The sequence below is a fragment of the Euprymna scolopes genome, chromosome 15 (genome assembly GCF_053919585.1).
Source record: "Euprymna scolopes isolate OS-2025 chromosome 15, ASM5391958v1, whole genome shotgun sequence".
Taxonomy (NCBI): domain Eukaryota; kingdom Metazoa; phylum Mollusca; class Cephalopoda; order Sepiida; family Sepiolidae; genus Euprymna; species Euprymna scolopes.
In genome coordinates this window covers 6121166-6128495 of record NC_136496.1, presented here as the reverse complement: position 1 = coordinate 6128495, position 7330 = coordinate 6121166, and the positions used below count along the sequence as shown (strand labels likewise).

Below are 7330 nucleotides of genomic sequence, written 5' to 3'. Positions count from 1 at the left end.
AGCTTGACAATGTTACTTCTCTCGTGGACTTCTTTCTCTATCCCCTTATTTTATATTTGGTTGGCGACTTTTTTTTTTTTTACCTTAAATTTCCTATAGATGCCAGCCAGTGAGATTGTATCCCTTACATACCTTTCAACAGAATATATTGTTTCCATAATATTTTAATTGTTCTTTCAAAACTCAACCAGAAAACGATCCTGTATTGTTTTTCTGCCAAACTCAAGAATCTCATTATCATATTTATTTTTTTTTTTTCCATTGAAATATTTTATTTCTTATGGACATTTTTTGCCTCTTCTTATCGCTACATAAGTACAAAATGGAAATTAAAACTGCTTAAAGAGCAATTATCTATTATTTATTTCTTCTTAATAAATTCCCAGGGACATTTTTCTTTTTTTCTTGATCAAATATCACACCCCCTCTCCTACCTTCTCTTCCTCTATTTGAAAAGCAAGACCATCTGGTATCGCCAGGGATCTTGCTACATTTTTTGCTGTTTTTTTCTTTGAGACACAACTCAGCATGCCACTCCAGTTCCTGATCCTGCTTCGACTCCAGCAGCACCAACTCTAGCACCTTCCTATAACTCTAGCTCCTTCCTGCAGCTCCCTACTTTAACTCCAGCATCTGTTTCTGCTGTGATTCCAGCAGCTCCTGCCTGCAGCCCCATGCTCCTACTGTAACATTGTCCAGGAACCAGCACATAGTGGCCTCAGTCGTAAAATAGACAAAGAAGAGAAAAGAACTTTAACTCGCTTTTTTTTGTTGTACAACAACATTTATTTCCTCATTGTTACAATTGTAACATCACCCCGTGATCTTCGACGTTTTTCCATTCTGTGCTCCATTTCTCTCTTATGATCATCCATTTTCATCTTTTTATAGTTTTTTTTTTTTTTTGGTGATGTCATTCCACATGCATTTGCATATAGCTGCCCGCGCTAAGTTACACTGCTTCTCCAGTTCCAGTGCTCGGTGACATATGGCTCCCTGTTCCAATGCTCACTGACATCCATCTCCATCTTCCAGTGCTTTTTAATGTCTTACTCCAGATCTAGCTTCCTGAAAATCCAATCCCAGGCCACATCTACACTATCTAGACCAACCTGGGGCACCAGTTGACAGCATTCCTGTTATTCCAGCTTCGCCTATTTTCCAGTGACTCCACCAAAAACATACTACTCCAATTTTTTCACGTTATTATCTTTTTGATAAATAAAAATACAATCTTGATCATTTTAAGCAATTCATCAATTTTTGCCATTGTTGTTACCGATTTGTCTGTGTCTCTTTTCTTAGTTGTAAGGTCGATCATCGTCAACGATCTGTCCTGCAGCAAAAGTACAGAATAGTTAACACTCAAGAACTCACAAACAAAAAAGAAGCATATAGTTTATATAAAACGCATTAGAATATAATTATAAACCGACCCCCCCCCCGTTTTGACGTATCAAGTTGATTTGCAAGATTTTTTACAATTTAAAAATATCTTACAAATCATTTTCACACATTAAACCTAGGTGATCACATCATCTTTCTTTTGTTGTTTAGTTTAATTTAACGAGTTCTCGACATACATATTTCCAACAAATCTACTTAGCAACAAAATCACACCCCTTCACTGCTGGGGTCTTTTAAATGCTAGAAGGCTTTCTACACTAATAGCTTTTCCCTCAAACAGCCAGACTTTGAAATTCCCTTCCTACTGCTTGTTTCCCTAACTGTGCAGGTCCCAAATAGTAGCCCTTATGTCCAAGTGGCGATATGCCTTGTTGGGGGGGGGGGTGAACGCAAGGTAAAAAGAAATGATTTAACTTGTATATTTTTTACCTCTGATTTTTATCAATTCTGAATCCACAAACAATTTTAAGGTAAATTTGTAGATTAGTATCCTCTGCTGAATCACCCCTCCCCCAAAATGAAATTCTACTTTTTTTAGGCGATTACATGTGAACACTCTGAGAAGCTTGGCAGAAGAAAAAATATGTTAGAATTTAGAGTGAGTGATCAGTTTCGCATAGAAATTTATGCTAAAATGACAACCCCGTTCTCGCTTTTTAGGTCAGTTAACTAAATTTTTTACCACTAACCCTAAGTCCAAGTGGCAAGGTCATAAAACCACATTTAATCATCTAAAAATTGTACTTACCTACCCCCCAAAAAGTACAACGCACAGGACTTATAGGATAATAACCAAAACTAGTTAACTGCCCTAAAAAGTTAGAATGGCCCGGAAATGGGAGGTCATTTTACATTAAATGAATATACTTATATATTCGAAATTTATATGCGAAACTGATTCCCTCCATCTAAATTCATTCTTTTTTTTTTTTTTTTCTGGCAAGTTTTTTCAGGGTGTTTTCATGTTATCGCCTAAAAAAGTAGAACTATAACACACTGAAGAAGGCCGGAGTCAACCAAAATATTTTATGCATATTTTTTTCATTTCTAGAAAATAAATTAGCATCGAATTTGGTTTTAAAAATAGATTTCTTCCATTTTTTAAAATAATTGTTTATTTGTTTTTATTATTATTTGTTTTGCTTGTTCCTCCTTCCCACGAGGGCAGGATTAGACATTAGGTTGGTTTTTAATGTGAGAAAAGTCCAGCTCCCCAAAAGGGACACTCCGGATAGAAACAAAAGTAAAAATTGTCTCAATCATAGAACATTTTTCCTCCACTGACCGAGGACAGAAAAGGTGACGTGTAGCATCAGAACAGATACTACACTGTGATCTTATTTTTTTTTTACAAGTGTTTACACGTAATCGCCTAAAAAGGTAGAATTATATTGGGAGGGTAGGGGTATTTAGCCAGTCGTACTAATCTATAATAAAACTTATTTTTTTATAAATTTTGGAAACACAATTATTTACCTGTCATCGTTTTTTTGTTTGTTTTGCTTTTGTTTTTTTATTTGTATTTTATATTTTTGTTTTTATTTAAAGCGAAAAGATGCGTTTGCCGTTTATCTGATAAAGTAAATGATATAATTGATTAAACTCATCAAAATCTTAATAAAATGATTAAAAAAAAAGATTTCTTTTATTCTAAAACGCAAAGTTAAATCGCAATAATTGCGCCATTTCAGGCGAAAATTGCGCAATCGTAAATTTCGTAACGCGATTTCACCATCAGACGCAAAACAAAAAAAATCGAATATAAATAAAACGAAGCCAGGCGGAAAGTAACAGACAACCCCGACTTCGTGAAGTCCACGGGGGTAAAGCACTTAAGGTCTACTTCAGCTGACGGTAAGTAAATAACATCATTTACAACTACCTATACACATCCGGCGTCGTCTGGGAATCTTTTTACGTAGTCGTTTCAAGAGTAAAGCCTCCTATTTTTTTTTTACTCGAAAAGTTTAAGAGTTACGAAAACAGGAGTAGTACTATTAAAACAAGCGATCGTTTGTGCTCCAAAATTTATTTTTCTACATAGTCACCACCCTTATTCTCAATGCGCTTTTACCAGGAATGCAATGTCACATCTCTGTTTCTGACGCACGTCCATGACAGTGATTGCTTTCTTAGAGCCTCACACCGTCAATATCTGCCTCACACCGTCAATATCTGCAACAGAGAAATGAAATGTTCGGTTCAGTTCATGAATGCATAAGTTCAGTCATCATAACAATGCAATTTACAATCTCCTTTGATCTATTCGGGCGGAAAAAATAGGAGGCATTACTTTTGGAACGCCCCCTCGTGTTCTCATTTCTTGTTTTGTTCTTTTCATTTTTGTGTGCTTAACAGATCGATTTTTATGTCCTTTTAAGCAAAAACAATATTACTTACTTAATTGCCATGTCGAAAATAGTGATGTATCCAAAAATTACGAAAATTCATCGAGTTATTTTATTTAACTAATTTTTACGGAAAATTGCATTTTTTTTTTTTTCGTAGATGTTTTAGAGTAGACTGTGAAGATTGCAAAAATAGGGGACATAACTCAGGAAGCATTTTAGATTACATCGTTATGGCGACCAACATGTTTTTGGGGATATTGATAGACTTTATTACTAAAACACAATAGCAGTTGTTTTAATCGATTATTTTCTGTAGTTTTTGGATATATTACTATTTTCGACATGATAAGTAAGTAATATTGTTTTTACTTCAAAGGACATATTTAAAAAAAAAAACGATCTGTCGCCTTTATTTGTATAAGGACTCTTTTTTCTTTTTTATTTACTTTGTCGTTTTATTTATTTTTTTTGTTTTGTTTTCGTTTTTAATATTACTTGATCAGGCCAACAAAACAAACAAAAAGTAAAAATAAATGGCGCTTCTAAACTATTAAGACGAAATTTTGTAGTCGATAAATGGAGTTAGATAAAAAAAAATATATAAAAAAATGGTTTCTACTGATTTTTTGTCAATTTTAATGAATTATAATAGTAGCTTCCAAATTATGCAGTCGAAATTACATGAATATTATGAATTATTAAAAGAAAAACAACTTTAATCGTGTTAGCAGGTGAAAAATTGCGGCCATCTTGTTTAAATCAAAACGGAAAATTACCTCCCTTTTGAACTCTCCTGCGTCTTACGATCGTTTTCGTCAAATTCTATTTTTTTATTTTCTTAAATTTCTAACTTATCCATTTTCGTAATTTTTGGATATTATCATCTTAAAAGTACGGGGAATACGGAGATACCATTGCTTTCATGTGAAATTCAGTTTTAAGATTTCCGAAATTTCGTCCCAATAGTGTAGAAGCGCCAAAGTAAACATAAATGGTAATCGTGAAGAAAGAGAGAGCCTGTTTCCTCCGTTTGACTATAGGTGGCGTTACTGTCTGTCCACCCAGTTACGGAAGCACAAAATGTATATAATGCCACCCTTAAAATAAAAATAAATGTTTTTGTTATATTTTAATTTTAAACATGGTTTTTTTTTGGGGGGGGGGGTGCAAACATATTTAAGTTTTGTTTTTTGTTTTTTCAAACATATTTACGTTTTTTTTTTGTTTGTTTTTGCAAGCATATTTAAGTTTTATTTTTCCAAACATTTACGTGTTGTTACTTGTTTATTTTAAAACATTTACGGTTTTTTGTTTTTTTTTTTTTTTTTGCAAGCATAAACTAAATATTTTTGAAATATTTTTCTTTTTGAAAAGTTTGCTTATGCACTTATTGGTACCGCGCTATTTTTTAATAGTAGTTTCAAGTAAGATTCAGGTTTTACAATATCCTTTTTCAAATATATATATATATATATATATATATATATATATATATATATATATATATATATATATATATATATATATATACTTGCGGAAAAGGTAAAATAAGTGCAGAAAAATTAAGAAAAAAGGGGGGGGGTCCATAAAAAAGATAAAAGAAAAAACGTTGATTTTTTTATTATTATCATAAGAGCGTAAAAAATACTCGCGGAAAAACGGTTGTACCCATAAATATGTTTAAAAGAAAAATATAGCAAAAACATTTAGTTTATGCTTGCAAAAAAAAAACGTAAATGTTTAAAAATAAACAAGCATCAAAACGTAAATGTTTGGAAAAATAAAACTTAAATATGTTTGCAAAAAAATAAAACTTAAATATGTTTGCACAAAAAAAAAGAAAGAAACATGTTTAAAATTAAAATATAACAAAAACATTTATTTTTATTTCAAGGGTGGCATTATATACATTTTGTACTTCCGTAACTGGGTGGACAGACAGTAACGCCACCTATAGTCGAACGGAGGAAACAGGCTCTCTCTTTCTTCACGATTACCACATAAATAAATACACAACAAATAAATGAGTGTTTGTAAATAACTAAAAATGAATTTTAAGTAAAAATACTATTACGTAATTTACATGTAATGTCGAAGTTAGTAAAAAAAAAAAAAAGACGGCGAACGTACGTCGTCTACGCGATTCCCCCCCCCACACACACACTCACCTCCTCCACCGTCCACATATTTTTTGGTAAAACTTGTCGAAAGCGCTCTGTTTTGAGGTTGTTTTAAAAATGGAATGGAAATTTAAATTTCGTTCTGTTCTATTCTTTTTTATTTCAAATTGCGCATGCACCAACAAAATCGAAAATAATCGATAAAATAATTTGAAAAATAAATTTAAAAAATATATAGCATATTTAACCATCAATGAATGTGCACACAAAATGCAAATATAAGTATTTTTCTTCAATAATGGTCAATGGGGCTGGGGCTGGTTGTCCCACCGAAGACTTTTCTGTAAAGTGTTGCTTTTTAGAGGTATTACCCCCAACCTCCCCATGTTAAGAGCGGCTTTCGGAATAAATACCCTTTGCAGGTAAGTATCCAGTGGGACAACCAGGCCCCATTGATTGAAGATTTAAATAGGTTTCTAATATGGTGTTTTGCCCAAAACGGTCATATGTCATAAGTGCCAAACACCGTGTTCTTTTACGGGAAAAAGTCGAATGTGCCGCTTGTGCAAACTATGTGTTTATTGTGCTACCAACGAAAAAAAAAAAAAAAAAAAAAAGGAGGGGGATGCTGTTTCGGTATGAATGAGAGGAAAGGGATATTTTTTTTAAAGAAATCTAAACTTCCTTATTGGAAAATTATATTATTTGTCAAGCATTTCTTAAGTAAAATGTAGGATCAGAGCAATTTGAAAAAAAAAAAAAAATGGTTCAAGACATTAAAAAATGAAAATATCGAAAAAAATTTAAATTGTATGTATCCGTTATGGAACGAAGTTCTCTGAAAAAAAAATTTCACTTAATTTCATCAAGTAGTTTTTTTTTTTTTTTTTTTTTTTTTTTGCAGCGAAAAAACAATTTGTTATGATACCGAGCAAAATGTTCGATTTAGCTAGTATTAAAGATGGGAAGGGGTGTCAGCGCTTTAACTGGAGTTATCTCCCTTTGTTATTTCTAAAATTCAAACAAAATTTTTTATAAATCCAAAATGGCCGCCTTCAAGACGCTCTAATAAAAACGTGTTTTTCCGCTGTAAAAAAAAAACAAACTACTTGATGAAATTAAGTGAAATTTTTTTTTTCAGAGAACTTCGTCCCATAACGGATACATACAATTTAAACTTTTTTCGATATTTTCATTTTTTAATGTCTTGACTAAACTGTACAAGTACCAAAAAATTAAATCGGAACGAAATTTAAATTTCCAACCCATTTTTAAAACAACCCCAAAGCAGAGCGCTTTCGACAAGTTTTCAACTTTTACCGAAAGTATTTTTATGACTTTTTTTTATTTTTTTTTTTTTTTACATTTTCACCCCAAACAAGGCACATTGCCACTTTGGTGTAGGGGGCTACTATCAGTGGCAACAACTACTGGGGTACTATGTAGGGATTT

The 7330-nt window shown here is 32.4% G+C and overlaps 1 protein-coding gene across 2 annotated transcripts in view; it reads left to right on the top strand.

Annotated features, from left to right (window-relative positions):
- The first annotated feature begins 3156 nt into the window (after positions 1–3156).
- LOC145293714 (uncharacterized) overlaps positions 3157–7330 on the top strand; it is a 47740-nt gene continuing 43566 nt past the window's right edge. Inside the window, exon 1 of one of the 2 annotated variants that reach the window (XM_080140151.1) lies at positions 3157–3261. The gene's annotated coding sequence lies outside the window, so the exon portion shown is untranslated. Of the gene's footprint in view, positions 3262–6263; positions 6301–7330 lie in introns of those variants that run through there. The other variant, XM_080140152.1, reaches the window with a different exon arrangement.